This window comes from Cyanistes caeruleus, chromosome 15 (genome assembly GCF_971803275.1).
Source record: "Cyanistes caeruleus chromosome 15, bCyaCae1.hap1.1, whole genome shotgun sequence".
Classification (NCBI taxonomy): domain Eukaryota; kingdom Metazoa; phylum Chordata; class Aves; order Passeriformes; family Paridae; genus Cyanistes; species Cyanistes caeruleus.
In genome coordinates this window covers 12488556-12496158 of record NC_141715.1, presented here as the reverse complement: position 1 = coordinate 12496158, position 7603 = coordinate 12488556, and the positions used below count along the sequence as shown (strand labels likewise).

General features: G+C 38.6%; 1 long non-coding RNA gene across 1 annotated transcript; it reads left to right on the top strand.

Moving 5' to 3' along the window:
• Positions 1 to 1742: 1742 nt before the first annotated feature.
• LOC111935651 (uncharacterized) lies at positions 1743 to 6290 on the top strand. Its single transcript, XR_002867777.2, has 2 exons — positions 1743 to 1840; positions 2135 to 6290. It is a non-coding gene; the product is annotated as an uncharacterized LOC111935651 (long non-coding RNA).
• The last annotated feature ends 1313 nt before the right edge of the window (positions 6291 to 7603 follow it).

The window sequence follows — 7603 nt, the reverse complement described above, 5'->3', positions numbered from 1 at the left end:
TTTACCCCCTTTTATGTCTTGCATAAAATGGACTCTTTCCACTAACCTTTCTTATGATCCTAGACCCTAATTTAGATAATTCCATTATCATCTTCAAAGAAGAAAGATATATTAGGAAAATGAAGCTATAGACTAATGTTACCTTATTAAAATCCTATTTACATAGAATTAACATAAATACAAGTTGGTAAACCATATGCTATCGCATCTGTTCCTCTGTGTATTAATAACAAGACTGTCCCCTATAGGGCTCTCAAATTAATATGCATTAGAATATATTACAAAGTATTTTGATTCTCTTGACAATATAATTTGCAGCTAGATTATTTGTAAGCTTCTAGCTTGGAATTATTGCTGTTGCACTATACATCAGCTGTTTCTTCTACTGTGATTAAAGTATAACACCTGTCTCTTCTAGTATTATGACTTTATGGAATGGTGCCAATTTTCAAATGTTCAGCTCCTTACAATTCAAGTATTTTCAGTTTGAATGTGTCAGAAGATTTAAGTCCTTTACCAATTATATCATCATTTAGGAACTTTCTTTTTCAGCTTCCAGGACACTTAATATATGACAAATGCCAGCAGCATTAGGTTAGGAAAGAACACTTGCATAAAATAAAGAAAAAGAGCTTTAAATATGAAGCTTAATAGATAAAAATTACATTTCAGCCACCAAGCATTCTATATATATATATATGCTGCATTTCCAATGAAATTAAAACATGCCTCCCTGTGCTGGAAAAAGCATGTGCTTGTATTTGCTCTTGAAGACTATGAAGAATATTTTGGGAAATCAGCAAAGTCCGTTATGCACTACTGGTTTTATAATTTTTTTTTTTTTTTTTTTTTGCATATGTTGTATGACAAAAAAAAATTCCAAAAAATCTGTCTTTTCTTCAGGTCAGCTACAAGATTAAGTAACTAAAAAGGTTTAAAAGCTAAATGCCAAAAAAAAAAAATACAGAGAGATATTTAAAACTATTAAAGTCTCTCCTTCACAGGGGAGAGATGGCCACCAAGAGCAACCTGCCAAAATCTGCTCTCAGACTATGACTCTAAAACGAAAAAAGGCTACAACTCCTCCCATGCTTTCCAACCTCAGGGTCTCTATTTCAGTGTTGGTCCTTGAATACCTCACTCATACACCAGGAACTACCAAAACCATGGTTAAAACTGCCCAGACCTGCAGCAAAAGGAGGCTGTGGACACTCACGTCCCTCAGCAGGGGCTGGGAGATGCTGACCATCCTCCCATGGCTCAGCTGTCCACACACACACAGCTCCCTTGCAGACCTTGAAACCAGGGGTTAAAAACCAAACCAGCACAGGAAAATGCCCACTTTCCTCTTGAGAGCCCCTTTTAAACCAAACCAAATACAAACACATCAACTAAAACCATTGGGTTTTGTCTTGTTTTGCTTTATGTGAGCCAAGGAGAGCTCAGAAAGCCTCTCCCCTGATGTGGCTCCAGCAGTCCCACGCTGTTCCACAATACTCCTCACTAAGTGCATCACAAGGGGCAGAATGTTCTGACTGGCCCAAGCCATGGGCTTGAGGAGCTACTGCTGGTGGCTACTTCCAGAAAGAGGAATTTTGTGGGGCAGAAAAGACCAGAACAAGGCCACACAACCAAGCTTCTCCTCCACCTGCTGCCCTCACTTCCTGAGGAGGGCTGGCAAACAGAACCACAATTAATACTCGTCACCTGGGGGTAAAACCCCGATTATTTCCCCTCTATCCAGCTGTAAGAGCTTAACTCAGGACCCCTGTGACTCCATCCTAATGAGCCTTGAGCCACCTGCCTCACACACCTCTGGCTTCTTTGTCTTCCCCTTCAGGTGAGAACTTCTGTGGTTTGTTCTGGTTGTTTCTGAAGCAGTCCAACAAAGTATTGCTGCACATTTCTTCTATGTGGATAATCTCATACCTCAAGTTCAGAACTTCTGAGAAAATGTATATATTCATAAATCAGAATCATATTTCATTGCTGGGCTACTTGAGAGATTTCTAGAATATTTTCCTAGAAGCTTAAAGTCACCCAGGGTTTTTTTGGCTGTGAAATGCTCCCAATCAAGACCCATAGCTCTTATTTTAGGTGTGCAGTGCTGTATGGATAACATCTCTTTCCACAGCTGGAGAAACTGAGGCTAGAGAACGTGGGAGGAGTGGCACCCCCAGTCAGAAAGAGTCACCTCATCCTCAGCAGGGAACCCTGGGGACACACTACCTTCACCATCCAGGCTGCTGAACATCCCAGGAACATTTTAAGATAGCTGGTGACTGACCTAGAAGTACAGAAGTATTTACATTGTTGTTACTTTTATACACTTGGACCATCATTTGATTTTCCATATCTCATAGCTGAGTTTGTATTAATGCCTCAATGCCTCAAGACTGACAGCATGATGGGTAAAGGACTTCAGATGTGAATTAATAATAGATTCTGCCTTAATATTCATGATGTAATACTGAAAAGTATGCCTGAGTTTTCAAAAACTGTAGAGGAAATACACTGTACAGAAAATTTTACCAGAAGTTTGTTCTTACTGCACAGGTTTACTTTCACAGTTCTGGGAGCCCAACGCATTATGTTTGAATTTTCAGGTTCTGGTAAGAGTGGGAAATATCCAACATGGCATTCTCTATCCACAGAACAAGGAGAAACATGAATTAAACCATCTTTCCTCCTAGTGCATTTTTTCCTGCAGCTGTGTTCTGTGCAGGCTGTGCCAGGCTCTGGCTCAGGAGCCAAGTGACAGCCAAGGCCATGCTCTGTCCCAGCCCTGTCACAGGAACCCTGCCCCTTGTCAGAAGTCACACAAAGCTGCTACAGAACACGCGAGTCCAGGTTATGGACTCACATGTTAGGCATGAATGGCACCTTTTCTGGGATCAGAGGAGATTTAGAGTGCAAAAAAGAAAGATAAAACTGAACAGTCTGCAGCTTGTTCCCCACTGGGTCCTCTTCTCCAAGACTGAAACCACGTTGCTTTTGTTTTCATGCTTAAACAATCTTCTGCCTGGCACTCCAGTAAAAGATGCAGTGATGCACTGCAGGAGACAGTGTGGGCTGTGTCATCTGCTGGATGAAAAACAGCCTTAAGAACAACAGATCATCAGCAATTTTCACTGGTTTTAGGTAACAGAGCAGGAATTACAATATTCAAAAAGCAAATCAGTTGAGCAGTAGAGGGATGGAAGCCATGCAGGCAGGGCTATAGTTGGTTTTTAGTTTTGGCCTGCAACTACCAAATTTTTCTGCTTTATTATACACATTGTGCAAGGCTGCAGTATGGATCAGATTGCTGCTTAAGGTATTACAGAAATATGTGAGCTTTATCATCATGCCTGCAAAATTTCCTTCAGTTCTGCATATTCATTAATTGCTTGAGCTGTCATGGTCTTAAGTTCTGAAGTGTTTCATTAATTTCCAGCCTAGACACAAATATAATGATTTTTCCAGCCAGAGACAAATAGATTGGATCAAGAGTAATCCTACTGAGCTTTGAGTTCCTAAGTAGTGATCACAAAGGGTCTCTCAGTTATAGAACAGTGACCCTTTTGAATAGTATTCACATATAATTAATATAAGCATGTCTTAATAAACCATATGCTCACTCAGCTGTTCTTTGCTGTATTAATAACAAGGCTGTCCCCTAAGGGACTCCAAAATGAATGTATATTAGACATATGTATCCTAATAACCAGAAGGAATCACAGTTGTACTTGTCTTACTTTAGATAAGTATTTAATACAGCATTATTTTAATGATTTTAAGGAAACATATGTCCTTGTCAGCTCAAAAATGCAGTTTATATGACTCAAGCTAAATACTGGGATAAAAAACTTTACAAATGCCATTCCTTCCCATTTTACATTAATAACTAATGGGGTTGATAATAATGTGTATCTAATAATCTAACACTCTTTAAAAGAAAAGGGAAGTGACTATAAGGCAAAGTACAACATAAGAAAACCTCTGAATATATCATATAATTTCTCATTTGCTGCTGCTCATTACTTTATGACACAGACTATAACTAATGCTCTTCACAGTATTAAAGTAGGCAAACCTATTTAAATAAAATAATCACCACTATCTCACACAAGAGTTCAGCTAGGAGTGATCTGAAATTTTCAGCCACATTTGTTTTCTTATCTGATTTATCACATGCAATTTATTTAATGATATCCTAGCTCCCCCACACTTTTGAAAGTAAAAGTGGCAAAATGAAATTCCAATCAAAATCCTAGTGAGAAGACGTCTCTGAGTAAGAAAATAGACAAATATTAACTGGAAGAAGAATTCTTGCCTATGCCACTCACTTTCCAATGGAAAGCCTGATCACTGATTTTTTTGTCTTTTCTAGAATGTTTCTCATAAGAAGCTTTGACAGAACAGACTGATCTTGCTGTGAATATGAATTATTAAAATGTGAACATGTCTTTGTTTAATAGGAGAGAGCACAATGGCATAGGAGGGCCAGGAAGAGTCTTGGAGGGCTGGAGCACCTCTCCAATGAAGACAGGCTGAGGGAGCTGGGGCTGCTCTGCCCGGACAAGGCTGTGGGGAGACCTCAGAGCCCCTTCCAGTGCCTAAAGAGGCTCCAAGAGAGCTGGGAAGGGACTTTGGACAAGGGTCTGGAGTGACAGGACAAGGGGAATAGCATCCCACTGCCAGAGGGCAGGGTTAGACAGGATATTAGGAAAAAATTCTTAATAACTGGGAGGTTAGTGAGACACTGGCACAGGCTGCCCAGAGAAGTTGTGGATTCCTTATCCCTGGAAGTGTTCAAGGCCAGGATGGGACTCTGTGGGTTTTCTTATGATTGGATGAATAATTAATGAATAACTTTTTCTTGCACTGTTAATTAATGCTATTTGTCACCTCCCATGTTCACTTTCATCCTGTGCCACTTTTAAGTACAGACAGAAGAGTATTTTTACTTTTTTTTTGGGGGGTGGAGGCAGAGAGGGTCTTTTCTGATGTGTGTAATGACCAGAGGTACCCTGAGCAATGGGGAAACCATATGAGAGTTGGAGGCACCCCAAATAACACACTCATGTTGGATGAAATTTGCAATTATCATTCCACCACTACTACAGCTCTGCAAAATAGATACAGCTCACAGAATAGCTCAAAGTTACAGCTCCAGTTTTCTGAGCAGATGTGATCCCCACCTCACAAGATCCTCAGGTAGTTAACAATACACTTGTCATTTTGAATTGGATAAAAAGCAGCTGTTCTTTAAGCTCTCATTTCAAAGAAAATACATACTGTTCTGCAACAAATGGCAATTAGCTGTCAAAAGGGGAATATTGAGAGCAGTTCTCCAGATAAAATGCTTTTGTTTATCATTAATTTATAACAATGCATCACAAACTTGAGGAGTAGATGCAAGAGTCGTAGAATAATGAAGCCTGAATATTTTGATCAAAACAACTACAGCAGGTTCAACATCTCCACTGGGCTAAGCTAGCTGAATTGAAATGTCTGGTCTCAATTGCTTGTTGCCGTGTTGTGCTTTCACCAGCTGACATGAGGAAACTTCTTTTCCTGACAAAAGACAAAACATTTCTGCCAGCTGAGGTGACATTGTGTTCATTCAATAATGATACAAGGCCCTGAGGTTCTTCAGCAAGAAAGATAACAAAGAGAATCCTCATTAACTAACTGCAGAAGAATGAAGGTCAACCCACAGAGAGAATTTCATGCTTACATGTCAGTTAGAACATTTGTTCTTCATTAATTCTTTAAACCCAAGCTGGGATATCATCTAGCAGCATTTTAATGTCCTGCACTCCATCAGAAATAACTCCTAGGATGTGGGTTTCTTTGCACTGTGCTTAAGAGGCTTTTTTTAGAAGCACTTCACATCATTGGGCACTAACAATGTTTTAGGATTATTACAAGACTGGATGTAATACAGGAAATAACAGTTTGGATATTTCAAGATGAAATAAATGAGGATGGACATAATACACTCCAAGAAACTCACTATCTGGACATATAAAAATACCATCACTATTTTTATGTTTGTGCCCTACTTCATTATTCTTGTATTTTTAAGTGTTTTCCGGTGAATCAAAACATCTTATTTCTGTCAGAATATACTCCCCATAGAGTGTTAGAATTATATGCAAGATAGTGTATTTTCAAATATGCAGATGCAATTATAAATATTTAGGTCTATTTACATCTGGGGAGATTTGGACATATGTGTAATTAAGCACTGAAAAATGATAGCCACACCTTTTCTTCTTAGACTTTACAAAAAAAAAAATAAATCCATGTGTTGTGAAATAAGATTCCACGTTTTTCTCTCCCTGTGATGGCCACAAAAAAAATCTCCCAAGCCAATAGCTTTCTGGTCCTGCATGTTTATTTTTCCTAAGTACAGATCTGTTCCCATAGAAGTAATATAAATATAAAATATAAACCACATTTTATATGTGTGTATATATATGTGTGTGTGTATATCTCTCTTTATACATATTTATATATATATTTATATGTATCTATATCTCTATTTTTAATGGATATCTTTTTGAAGACTTAGTTTTTCTTATGATTAGAATTTGAGGGCATTCTGCATAAAATAGAATGGTAAATGTGGAACTAGGGAAGATTTCCTGAGCACAAGCAGGGACCTTCATCTGGTCCTGCTCAAACTGCCCAAAGGTTCCACCAGCACAGCAGCTCTGCCAAGCCACAATGCACAACTGAAGGGAGGCAGCTGCAGAATTCCCATACTTTCCATGCCATCAGTCCTGGTAACCTCCATGTACAAGACAGGAACATCCTAAATATTTGCAGCTCCTCTTTTACCTCTCTGTATGCCATATGACTATTGTGCTTTCAGGTTTATTTTAACTGACATGTTGCAATTAGAAATATCAAAGATATCAGAGAAAACTGGGAGAAGAAACGCTGGAGAGTTACTGCTCCAAACAGAGAGGCTTATGCTTGTATCAAGTTTGTTATAAAGCAGTTTCTTTATAAACCCAAATGGTTTGTCCTCAGTGTCTCATATTATTCCTTTCATTGGTCATCTCTGGATTCTTGTCAGAAAAAGAAGATAGATGATGGAGAGGTGACTGACAAGCAAGAATATTTTAACAGAGTGTCCTTTTACTGTTTCTTCCAAAGCCTCAGTGAGTTATCCTGTCTCCCTTTTAGCCAATGCCAACCTGATATCACTGTATTATGAACATTGTGCAAATAGAGAATTACATTATATTTATATAAGTGTATTATTTTATAACACTGTAAATTATTTTAGGAATGCTGTGCACTCTTCTCTTAGCAGACTTTTGTTGATTTGTTTCAGGTTTAATCTGCAGATGCCCTTAGACTCCTAAATCAGCACAGAACCCCAGTGCTCTCTGAAGGCAGAAGGCAGCCTGTGTCAGGGAAATCTGGCTGATCAGAATGCTGTCTAACCTAACACTGAGACAAAAGCACATGATTCCTTGCCTACATTTTCAAATTAGAACCTGGCAATAGTAAATGTTGTCATAGAAAAACAAAGAAATAAAATTCTAAAATACTAAAACACTAAGGCACCTGAAGCAAAACAGCCTCCAATTTAATTCAACTC